The sequence below is a fragment of the Rhipicephalus microplus genome, unplaced genomic scaffold (assembly GCF_043290135.1).
Source record: "Rhipicephalus microplus isolate Deutch F79 unplaced genomic scaffold, USDA_Rmic scaffold_218, whole genome shotgun sequence".
Lineage (NCBI taxonomy): Eukaryota > Metazoa > Arthropoda > Arachnida > Ixodida > Ixodidae > Rhipicephalus > Rhipicephalus microplus.
This window is the reverse complement of record NW_027464789.1, coordinates 266,492-278,991: the sequence shown is the minus strand read 5'-3', so window position 1 is coordinate 278,991 and position 12,500 is coordinate 266,492. Positions and strand designations below refer to the sequence as shown.

At 60.5% G+C, this 12,500-nt stretch overlaps 2 non-coding genes across 2 annotated transcripts; both read right to left on the bottom strand.

Annotated features, from left to right (window-relative positions):
* Positions 1–249: 249 nt before the first annotated feature.
* On the bottom strand, positions 250–402 carry LOC142792389 (5.8S ribosomal RNA). The gene has a single exon (XR_012890880.1). It is a non-coding gene; the product is annotated as a 5.8S ribosomal RNA (ribosomal RNA).
* A 1,720-nt stretch (positions 403–2,122) lies between these two features.
* LOC142792406 (small subunit ribosomal RNA) lies at positions 2,123–3,937 on the bottom strand. Its single transcript, XR_012890896.1, has one exon. It is a non-coding gene; the product is annotated as a small subunit ribosomal RNA (ribosomal RNA).
* Between the last annotated feature and the right edge of the window lie 8,563 nt (positions 3,938–12,500).

Sequence of the window (12,500 nt, the reverse complement as noted above, 5' to 3'; positions counted from 1 at the left end):
TTCCCTGCAGGCTTCCTTCCGACTCGAAGTCCTGCGGCGGTCTCAACGAGGTGCCACATCCTCAATGCAGTCGGTCGCCCCCGTTTCGGTTGGGCTCTGGCACGACGGTCGCCACCGTCTCGCCCTTGAGTGGCCGCTGTTGGCGCTCGCTGTGAGGTGTTCAGCGTGCTGTCCGTGTTGCCGACGCGGTCAAAACGAGTCGACGGCTCACGTTCCCTTGTGCGCCGAAGGCTCTCTTGATATGTGATCCGACCCTCAGACAGACGAAGCCAAGGGAAGACCCAAGGCCGCAATGTGCGTTCAAAGAATCAGTGCTCAGTGTGTCCTGCAATTCACACCAAGTCTCGCAGCTGGCTGCGTTCTTCATCGACCCGAGAACCGAGTGATCCACCGCTTAGAGTCGTGAAAAAGTGTTTGTTCAATTCCGTACAGTCAAAACCAAACGTTTCTGGCACTCGGCCAAACAGTGGCCAAGAAGGGCGCTTTTCAGCGCACGCTTGGACTCCAAAACTCTGCCGCGCCTTTTTCGGCTGCCGCAAATCGAGCAAACGGTGTGTTTCGGACGGCGTTTCGCTTCCGCTACTTGCGAGTGCTTTCGTGGTCCACCCCTCTATAAATACTCGGGAGGCGTCGAAGCCGGTTCTCCAAGCCGGACCCGTAGGTATCGTTGTGTGCTCGCTCTCATTGGCCCGCCTAACCAGAAAATGCCTGCGGTACACCCATTTGGATAAGAGTGCACGCAGATGCGGGCCTCGACGGCTACACATTTCCTCGGGCGGCCGCCTCCCGGCCTCCGTGGAGCGCGGGATGCACGGTCCCATCGACAAGCCTCTCCCGTTTTTACCGTGGCGTCGCGGTTCACCACGGCGGGCGGGTCGGTCTCCTCCGCATAAAAAGGGGGACCCCCGCTTTTTGTTCCACGAAATCGCACAAGCTTTTTTCGCATCCACGGTTTGCCACCGCACACACAAAATGCCGATCCGGCTGCCTACTTTAGCCAACAGGTGGAGCCAGGCGCGCCGTACTTGCGCGGCACTTCCCACGTCCACCGAAGTCGGTGCCAAGGACCACTTTCGGCGCCGGAGCCGCGTACGAGCCTACTCGAGGCGGAAGAACGAAGCCAGCAAGGGCCTGGCCGCAAGTGCGTTCAATTGTCGGGACGTCCAAGTCCCTCGTTCTTCCGTGCTTCCTCTTTCGGCAAGTCGTTGCGGCACCTTCCCAAAGCGCGCAGACCCGCTAATCGCGACGAGCGCGACGTGGCCGTGCCGCCTTTCCCTCGGCAGCAAGCAAAACGCCTGGCAACGTCGACGCTCCCCTAACCGCGATCTCGCACCGTGTTTCGTGTGGCGAATTCAAAAGCCGGCCGGCGCTGCTGCAACCATTACGGTCGGTACGCATACGCCGCGGAGGGCGGGACGGTCATCGGAGCGTGCGGTTCCTCCATCGAGTACTGCGCACCTCGGCCGTCGCATCGCCGTGCCATGACCGGCCGCGCGTCAACGCGAACCGGTGCCAGCGAGATCCCTCGCCTGCAAGAACCGACCGGCAGCCTCCGTCACCCGAGGACGCGGAGGCGCTTGCCGCGGACGGCGGGACGGTATGCACTGGTGCACAGCGGACCCGTCACATCGCCAGTTCCTTGACCGACCGCCGACGCTTGTGCCGTTCCTCTCGTACTTGGCAGTCGCCGCGCGATTGTCGGGTCTCGTTCTTGCACGCTCGAACGGTCGGGAGGGCACTCGGCTGGCGTTTCGGGAACGCGCAGCCTCGCCTTCTACCGACGTAACCACGACTCGCCGTTCGCGCTCCGCCGCTCCTGTTTACAGTACTAGGCGGTCCCGCAGCGGTCGGGTCGCGCATTTCGAGCGCTTCGAGCCACGGTGCAGTGGCGGGTCGAAAGCCGACCTATGAGTGCGTTGCGCCGTTTGTACCCGCGTCCGCCACCTGGCCGACCGTCCAAGGTCGCGGTGTTGGCGTCCGCTGGGCGCAACAATTTGTCACGGGGTGCCGCTCCACATTCAGGCAGCCCCGTGGGGAAAAGCCGACCCCGCGTCCAAACGGGGTCAGCGGCAGAAAGTGTCGGGCGCAGACGCAGCTGAGGCGCTCACCCTTCACAATCCGTTAATGATCCTTCCGCAGGTTCACCTACGGAAACCTTGTTACGACTTTTACTTCCTCTAAATGATCAAGTTTGGTCATCTTTCCAACAGACCGGCGCAACCGAAAGGCCGCGCCGGACATCGGTCCGAAGACCTCACTAAATCATTCAATCGGTAGTAGCGACGGGCGGTGTGTACAAAGGGCAGGGACGTAATCAACGCGAGCTTATGACTCGCGCTTACTGGGAATTCCTCGTTCAAGGGGAACAATTGCAAGCCCCTATCCCAATCACGAAAGAAGTTCCACGGGTTACCCAGTCTTTTCAGACAGGGATAAAGACACGCTGCTTCCTTCAGTGTAGCGCGCGTGCGGCCCCGGACATCTAAGGGCATCACAGACCTGTTATTGCTCTGTTTCGTGCGGCTAGGAGCCGCTTGTCCCTCTAAGAAGGTTGTAAGGTGCTGGGAACCCCGCACCTATTTAATAGGCTAGAGTCTCGTTCGTTATCGGAATTAACCAGACAAATCGCTCCACCAACTAAGAACGGCCATGCACCACCATCCACCGAATCAAGAAAGAGCTCTCAATCTGTCAATCCTCCCAGTGTCCGGGCCGGGTAAGTTTTCCCGTGTTGAGTCAAATTAAGCCGCAGGCTCCACTCCTGGTGGTGCCCTTCCGTCAATTCCTTTAAGTTTCAGCTTTGCAACCATACTTCCCCCGGAACCCAAATACTTTGGTTTCCCGGAAGCTGCCCGCCGAGTCATTTGAGTAACTCAGGCGGATCGCTGGTTGGCATCGTTTATGGTCAGAACTAGGGCGGTATCTGATCGCCTTCGAACCTCTGACTTTCGTTCTTGATCAATGAAAACATTCTTGGCAAATGCTTTCGCAGTAGTTCGTCTTGCGACGGTCCAAGAATTTCACCTCTAGCGCCGCAATACGAATGCCCCCGTCCGTCCCTCTTAATCATTACCTCGTATTCCAAAAACCAACAGAACAGAAACGAGGTCTTGTTCTATTATTCCATGCAAGTTTATTCAGGCGACTCGCCTGCGTTGAGCACTCTAATTTTTTCAAAGTAAAAGCACCGGCCATCTCGAGGCACACAATGAAGTGCACCAAGAAAGAACCGGCATGATGTTCAGTCCGAGCCGTCGCATCGGGTAGATGCACTACTCGTCTGGAACTGAGATCCAACTACGAGCTTTTTAACCGCAGCAGCTTTAGTATACGCTATTGGAGCTGGAATTACCGCGGCTGCTGGCACCAGACTTGCCCTCCAATTGATCCTCGTTAAAGGATTTAGAGTGTACTCATTTCAATTACGGGGCCTCAAAAGAGTCCCGTATTGTTATTTTTCGTCACTACCTCCCCGTGCCGGGAGTGGGTAATTTGCGCGCCTGCTGCCTTCCTTGGATGTGGTAGCCGTTTCTCAGGCTCCCTCTCCGGAATCGAACCCTGATTCTCCGTTACCCGTAACAACCATGGTAAGCAAGTAACCTACCATCGAAAGTTGATAAGGCAGACACTTGAAAGAAACGTCGCCGGCTCGTGGCCATGCGATCAGCACAAAGTTATCCAGAGTCACCACACAATACGGGCCGAAACCCGATCGATCTTGGTCTAATAAAAGCACCCGTTACCCAAAGGGCTCCAGGCTCACTGCATGTATTAGCTCTAGAATTGCCACAGTTATCCAAGTAGGAAGAAACGATCTAAGGAACCATAACTGATTTAATGAGCCATTCGCGGTTTCGCCTTATTTCGGCATGTACTTAGACATGCATGGCTTAATCTTTGAGACAAGCATATGATTACTGGCAGGATCAACCAGGTAATCGTTCGACTGCGCGTCCGTCCTCGCCCTCGGCGGGCCGGACGCAGTCTGTGTGCGGCGGAGGCCACCTTCAGGCGCCCCAACACGCTTATTTTGCACTCCGAGATGACGGCGTTCGAGCTCGCTACGGCACAACCTTCCCGAAAGACGAGTGGGAGCCGTGCGGCAAGAAGCACGTTCATGCTCGCTCTTTTTCGTTGCATCGACTCGGTCGCGCCGTGCGGGTTGCCCAAGCCCGCTGCACTGTCGGTGGACCGGCCGGAACTAGCAACGGAGCCGAGACTGCAAAGCCGCCAGACGACGGGTCACGCCCGCGTCTTCGGCGCTTTCGCATCTGAATCGCCCGAGGACGACACGGAACACACCTCGATATCGTGGTAAAACGGCACCGTCCGACAACCAGCCCCTAACGCATCAAGCGGATGAGGCTGCAGACGACTGCCGTGGATTCCCCTGGAGCAGACCCGAGGACACGCTTGACGAGGCCGAAGCCCGCCGCATATCAGACACCCGGTCGCTTTCGCGTACGCCGCTCACGAGAACCCCCACATAATAGCAGCGATAAGTACCCAGACCTCCTTGGGCCCTAATACGAGCGTACTCGAGAAAATTTCACCGCGGGTGTGCCCCGAAACGTGTGGCATGTTGAGCGTGCCACAAGTCTACGTCGCTCTCAAACCCGCCGAGGTCGTAGAATTTGCGACCCTACTCACGAAATTCCCACCGAGGATACGGCCGCAAACGTACCGCACCTTGGGTAGGCCACGAGTTTGTGCAACACTACGCTGACGGCACAGCACCGAGGTCGTGCGCGCACGCACGGGAAAATTCCGCCGCGGTTTCTGCCGAAAACGTGAGGCACCACGACTCTCCGCAAGTTCGCGTCGACTGCGAAAGACCGAAGTCGTGAACGACGTGTCCGCTACTCGCCGCCGACACGCTGGACACCAAACGTACAACGACTCGACGGCGTCGTAGAGGCCCACGACGCGGTTTTCCTTAACGACGTCTCGGCGTGGCACCGACAGGTTAGAACGGCCGACCAACGTTCCCTGTCCGCCGTTCGGCTCAGTCGAAGGGCTCGGCGACTTCGGCAACGCTGCGAAGCCGCACGGTGACGCACGCCATGTCCCCATTTTTTTTTTTCTTTCTGCGTCTGCCGGGGTGCCCCTATAATAGCAGCGATAAGCACCCAGACCGCCGTGGGTCGCTCGCCCCGGCTGACGTGGTTTTTCGTACTCCTGCGGCGGTCGCCGTCAAGCACGTCCAAATACGCTACTTTCGTGGGCGCATTCACGCTCTTTCGCTTCGCCGGAGTGCCAGCACTCACTCTGCCAAAAACGGCGAACATCCGAGCGGCGGTTCCCACTTTTGCGTCGGCGTCGCAAACCCCGCCCCGGCAGACGAGGTTTGCCGTACTCGTGCGACGGTGGCCGGCGGGCACGTCGAAAGACGCCGATATCGTGCGCGAATTGGCGCACCTTGGCTTCACCGGAGTGCCGCCACTGACTCCTCCAAAAACGGCGAAGATCCGAGCGGCGCTTCCCACTTTCGCATCGGCGTCCCGAACTCCGCCCCGGCTGACGCGGTTTACCGTACTCGTGCGACGGTCGCCGGCGAGCACGTGGAAAGACGCCGATATCGTGCCCGAATCGGCTCCGTTCGGCTTCGCCGGAGTGCCAGCACTGGCTCGGCGAAAGACGACGAACATCCGAGCGACGGTTCTCACTATTGCGTACGCGTCGCAAACCCCGCCCCGGCAGACGCACTTTGCCGTACTCGTGCGACGGTCGCCGGCGAGCACGTAGAAAGACGCCGATATCGTGCCGGAATCGGCCCCGTTTGGCTTCGCCGGAGTGCCAGCACTCACTCGGCCACAAACGGCGAACATCCGAGCGGCGGTTCCCACTTAGCCGTCGGCGTCCCGAACTCCGCCCCGGCAGACGCGGTTGCCGAGCTCGTGCGACTAGCGACCGCGAAGCCGTCTCGCGACGCCGCTTTCGTGCGCGGCTCCCACTGCGACCTGGGTCACCCGAGGTCGACGAGCAAAAAAGAATGTCGAAAAAAATTTTTTTTTTTTTTGCGTCTGCCGGGGTGCCCCTATAATAGCAGCGATAAGCACCCAGACCGCCATGGGTCGCTCGCCCCGGCTGACGTGGTTTTTCGTTTTCCTGCGGTGGTCGTCGTCAAGCACGTCCAAACACGCCACTTTCGTGGGCGCATTCGCGCTCTTTCGCTTCGCCGGAGTGCCAGCACTCACTCTGCCAAAAACGGCGAACATCCGAGCGGCGGTTCCCACTTTTGCGTCGGCGTCGCAAACCCCGCCCCGGCAGACGAGGTTTGCCGTACTCGTGCGACGGTGGCCGGCGGGCACGTCGAAAGACGCCGATATCGTGCGCGAATTGGCGCACCTTGGCTTCACCGGAGTGCCGCCACTGACTCCTCCAAAAACGGCGAAGATCCGAGCGGCGCTTCCCACTTTCGCATCGGCGTCCCGAACTCCGCCCCGGCTGACGCGGTTTACCGTACTCGTGCGACGGTCGCCGGCGAGCACGTGGAAAGACGCCGATATCGTGCCCGAATCGGCTCCGTTCGGCTTCGCCGGATTGCCAGCACTGGCTCGGCGAAAGACGACGAACATCCGAGCGACGGTTCTCACTATTGCGTACGCGTCGCAAACCCCGCCCCGGCAGACGCACTTTGCCGTACTCGTGCGACGGTCGCCGGCGAGCACGTAGAAAGACGCCGATATCGTGCCGGAATCGGCCCCGTTTGGCTTCGCCGGAGTGCCAGCACTCACTCGGCCACAAACGGCGAACATCCGAGCGGCGGTTCCCACTTAGCCGTCGGCGTCCCGAACTCCGCCCCGGCAGACGCGGTTGCCGAGCTCGTGCGACTAGCGACCGCGAAGCCGTCTCGCGACGCCGCTTTCGTGCGCGGCTCCCACTGCGACCTGGGTCACCCGAGGTCGACGAGCAAAAAAGAATGTCGAAAAAAATTTTTTTTTTTTTTTTTGCGTCTGCCGGGGTGCCCCTATAATAGCAGCGATAAGCACCCAGACCGCCATGGGTCGCTCGCCCCGGCTGACGTGGTTTTTCGTTTTCCTGCGGTGGTCGTCGTCAAGCACGTCCAAACACGCCACTTTCGTGGGCGCATTCGCGCTCTTTCGCTTCGCCGGAGTGCCAGCACTCACTCTGCCAAAAACGGCGAACATCCTAGTGGCGGTTCCCACTTTTGCGTCGGCGTCGCCAACCCCGCCCCGGCATACGCGGTTTGCCGTACTCGTGCGGCGGTGGCCGGCGGGCACGTCGAAAGACACCGATATCGTGCGCGAGTCGATGCTTCTTGGTCTCGCAGGAGGGCCGCCACTCACTCCTGCAAAAACGGCGAAGATCCGAGCGGCGCTTCCCACTTTTTCGTCGGCGTCGCAAACCTCGCCCCGGCAGACGCGCTTTGCCGTACTCGTGCGACGGTCGCCGGCGAGCACGTCGAAATACGCCGATATCGTGCCCGAATCGGCCCCGTTTCGCTTCGCCGGAGTGCCAGCACTCGCTCGGCCAAAGACGACGAACATCCGAGCGACGGTTCCCACTATTGCGTACGCGTCGCGAACCCCGCCCCGGCAGACGCGGTTTGCCGTACTCGTGCGGCGGTGGCCGGCGGGCACGTCGAAAGACGCCGATATCGTGCACGAATTGGCGCTCCTTGGCTTCACCGGAGTGCCAGCACTCACTCGGCCAAAAACGGCGAACATCCGAGCAGCGGTACCCACTTAGCCGTCGGCATCCCGAACTCCGCGCCGGCTGACGCGGTTGCCGAGCTCGTGCGACTAGCGACCGCGAACGCGTCTCGCGACGCCGCTTTCGTGCGCGGCTCCCATTGCGACCTGGGTTACCCGAGCTCGACCAGCAAAAAAGAAGGTCGAAAATTTTTTTTTTTTTTTCTGCGTCTGCCGGGGTGCCCCTATAATAGCAGCGATAAGCACCCAGACCGCCGTGTGTCGCTCGCCCCGGCTGACGTGGTTTTTCGTACTCCTGCAGCGGTCGCCGTCACGCACGTCCAAATACGCCACTTTCGTGGGCGCATTCGCGCTCTTTCGCGTCGCCGGAGTGCCAGCACTCACTCTGCCAAAAACGGCCAACATCCGAGCGGCGGTTCCCACTTTTGCGTCGGCGTCGTAAACCCCGCCCCGGCAGACGCGGTTTGCCCTACTCGTGCGACGGTCGCCGGCGAGCGCGTCGAAAGACGCCGATATCGTGCGCTAATTGGCGCTCCCTGGCTTCTCCGGAGTGCCGCCACTCACTCCTCCAAAAACGGCGAAGATCCGAGCGGCGTTCTCCACTTTCGCATCGGCGTCCCGAACTCCGCCCGGGCTGACGCGGTTTACCGTACTCGTGCGACGGTCGCCGGCGGGCACGTCGAAAGACGCCGATATCGTGCCGTAATCGGCCCCGTTTGGCTTCGCCCGTGTGCCAGCACTCACTCGGCCAAAAACGGCGAACATCCGAGCAGCGTTTCCCACTTTCGCATCGGCGTCCCGAAGCCCGCCCCGGCAGACGCGGTTTGCCCTACTCGAGCGACGGTCGCCGGCGATCACGTCGAAAGGCGCCGAATTCGTGCACGAATCGATGCTTCTTGGTCTCGCAGGAGGGCCGCCACTCACTCCTGCAAAAACGGCGAAGATCCGAGTTGCGCTTCCCACTTTTTCGTCGGCGTCCCGAACTACGCCCCGGCTGACGCGGTTTACCGTACTCGTGCGACGGTCGCCGGCGGGCACTTCAAAATACGCCGATTTCGTGGGCGCATTCACGCTGTTTCGCTTCCCCGGAGTGCCAACACTCACTCTGCCGAAAGCGGCGATCATCCGAGCGGCGGTTCCCACTTTTGCGTCGGCTTCGCAAACGGCGCCCCGGCAGACGCGCTCGTGCGACGTACTCGTGCGACGGTCGCCGGCGAGCACGTCGAAAGACGCCGATATCGTGCTCGAATCGACCCCGTTTCGCTTCGCCGGAGTGCTGCCAGTCACGGCGCAGAAAACGGCGAACAAGTGTTTTTTTTTTTTTTTTTCCTAGAATTTGTGTTATAGAAGGCACATTTGATATCGGACGATAATTTTCAACTTTATCACGCGCACCGATTTTCGTGTAGAGGTTTGCAAGTTTATGGGAATTTCTCCACTTGGAATAATGCGATTTAGTAGTACTACGAGAACTTCATGGATGTACTCAAGGGTACGGGGCAAGTCAGTTACGTCAACACCTGCAGATTTTTTACACTTCAAACTGAAAATTGTTGGTTGTGAGTCCTCGTGTGATATTAAAGGCCGATTCGCTAACACATAGAACAAAGAAAGAAAGGAAGAAAAAACGCCCGCGCTCGCTCAAGAAACCTGGGTTCGCAACAAGTGGCAACAACAAGCAACCGAGCGAGTGCGCCAAAACCCGTGGCGGCCGAACAAACGCGAAGTCCCAACCGCGTCAGCCGGGGCGGCACGGGACAGGAAAAATCACTTCAGCCGGGGCGGCGGGGCACCGAATAAACCTCGTCACCTCGTCGCAGGATAAAAGAGGAAACAAAAAGTCTAAACAGCGTCTGCTGGAGCGAATGCGTAATAAAACAACAACAACAACAAAAAAAAAAAACACCCGCGCTCAAGAAGTCTGCAATCACCACAAAAGGCGACTGTGACCGAGCAGCGTCAGCCGGGGCCGTGCGGAAACGGAAAAACCGCGACTACCGGGGCGTCGAGGCACCGAAAAATCCACTTCAGCCGCGGCGAAAAAAAAAAACAAAAAGAAAGACGGAGGGGGGGGGGGGAACCACGTCTGCCGGGGCGAAGGAAAAAAAAAAAACGCGTCTGCCGGGGCGAGCCCGGGTGCGGCACCACCGGGAAAACTGTGGCAAACAGACATGGCGATCGAGTGAGTGGGCCGCCAGCCAGGCTCAGCCAAAAAGTGCAAAGTCCGAACTGCGTCAGCCGGGGCGGCAAAAACCACGTCAGCCGGGGCGGCGCAAAAAACCGCGTCTGCCGGGGCGGCACGAAACCGCGTCAGCCGGGGCGGCGCGAAAACTGCGTCAGCCGGGGCGAAAGAAAAAAAAAAAAAAAACGCGTCTGCCGGGGCGAGCCCGGGTGCGGCACCACCGGGAAAACTGTGGCAAACAGACATGGCGATCGAGTGAGTGGGCCGCCAGCCAGGCACAGCCGAAAAGTGCAAAGTCCGAACCGTGTCAGCCGGGGCGGCAAAAAACCGCGTCAGCCGGGGCGGCGCAAAAAACCGCGTCTGCCGGGGCGGCACGAAACCGCGTCTGCCGGGGCGGCGCGAAAACTGCGTCAGCCGGGGCGAGCCCGGGTGCGGCACCACCGGGAAAACTGTGGCAAACAGACATGGCGATCGAGTGAGTGGGCCGCCAGCCAGGCTCAGCCAAAAAGTGCCAAGTCCGAACTGCGTCAGCCGGGGCGGCAAAAAACCGCGTCAGCCGGGGCGGCGCAAAAAACCGCGTCTGCCGGGGCGGCGCGAAAACCGCGTCTGCCGGGGCGGCGCGAAAACTGCGTCAGCCGGGGCGAAAGAAAAAAAAAAACGCGTCTGCCGGGGCGAGCCCGGGTGCGGCACCACCGGGAAAACTGTGGCAAACAGACATGGCGATCGAGTGAGTGGGCCGCCAGCAAGGCTCAGCCAAAAAGTGCTAAGTCCGAACTGCGTCAGCTGGGGCGGCAAAAAACCGCGTCTGCCGGGGCGGCACGAAACCGCGTCAGCCGGGGCGGCGCGAAAACCGCGTCTGCCGGGGCGGCACGAAACCGCGTCAGCCGGGGCGGCGCGAAAACTGCGTCAGCCGGGGCGAGCCCGGGTGCGGCACCACCGGGAAAACTGTGGCAAACAGACATGGCGATCGAGTGAGTGGGCCGCCAGCCAGGCACAGCCGAAAAGTGCTAAGTCCGAACTGCGTCAGCCGGGGCGGCAAAAACCGCGTCAGCCGGGGCGGCGCGAAAACCGCGTCTGCCGGGGCGGCACGAAACCGCGTCAGCCGGGGCGGCGCGAAAACTGCGTCAGCCGGGGCGAGCCCGGGTGCGGCACCACCGGGAAAACTGTGGCTAACAGACATGGCGATCGAGTGAGTGGGCCACCAGCCAGGCTCAGCCAAAAAGTGCTAAGTCCGAACTGCGTCAGCCGGGGCGGCAAAAACCGCGTCAGCCGGGGCGGCGCAAAAAACCGCGTCTGCCGGGGCGGCACGAAACCGCGTCAGCCGGGGCGGCGCGAAAACTGCGTCAGCCGGGGCGAAAGAAAAAAAAAAAACGCGTCTGCCGGGGCGAGCCCGGGTGCGGCACCACCGGGAAAACTGTGGCAAACAGACATGGCGATCGAGTGAGTGGGCCGCCAGCCAGGCACAGCCGAAAAGTGCCAAGTCCGAACTGCGTCAGCCGGGGCGGCAAAAAACCGCGTCAGCCGGGGCGGCGCAAAAAACCGCGTCTGCCGGGGCGGCACGAAACCGCGTCAGCCGGGGCGGCGCGAAAACTGCGTCAGCCGGGGCGAGCCCGGGTGCGGCACCACCGGGAAAACTGTGGCAAACAGACATGGCGATCGAGTGAGTGGGCCGCCAGCCAGGCTCAGCCAAAAAGTGCCAAGTCCGAACTGCGTCAGCCGGGGCGGCGCAAAAAACCGCGTCTGCCGGGGCGGCGCGAAAACCGCGTCTGCCGGGGCGGCGCGAAAACTGCGTCAGCCGGGGCGAAAGAAAAAAAAAACGCGTCTGCCGGGGCGGCAAAAAACCGCGTCTGCCGGGGCGGCACGAAACCGCGTCAGCCGGGGCGGCGCGAAAACCGCGTCTGCCGGGGCGGCACGAAACCGCGTCAGCCGGGGCGAGCCCGGGTGCGGCACCACCGGGAAAACTGTGGCAAACAGACATGGCGATCGAGTGAGTGGGCCGCCAGCCAGGCACAGCCGAAAAGTGCTAAGTCCGAACTGCGTCAGCCGGGGCGGCAAAAACCGCGTCAGCCGGGGCGGCGCAAAAACCGCGTCTGCCGGGGCGAATGCAAAAAAAACAAAGAAAAAAGCCCGCGCTTAATCAAAAGAAAACAAAGAAAAAAGCTTGCGCTTAATCAAAAGAAAACAAACAAAAAAAGTTCGCGCTTAAGCCTGGCGGTGGAACCACCGGGGCAAACAGACCTGGCGATCGAGTGAGTGGGCCGCCAGCCGGGGTGAGCCAAAAAGTGCAAAGTCGGAACCGCGTCAGCCGGGGCGGCGCGAAAACCGCGTCAGCCGGGGCGGCGCAAAAACTGCGTCAGCCGGGGCGGCACGGAAAAACGAAAACCGCGTCAGCCGGGGCGGCACGGAAAAACGAAAACCACGTCAGCCGGGGCGACATCAAAATGAGGAAAAAAAAAAAAACTGCCTTAGGACACCTGCGTACACTTTCATGCGTTTGGGCATATCTCTCTGTAACACGCGCGCCCCTCGTTACGCGCGGCACTCTGTTTTCTCCGACACCCATATTTCGGCGGCATGTGGCACGCGCGCCCGTCCCTACGCACGGCACACCGCAGTGCTTTCTCGATATTTTTCTTTTCCTC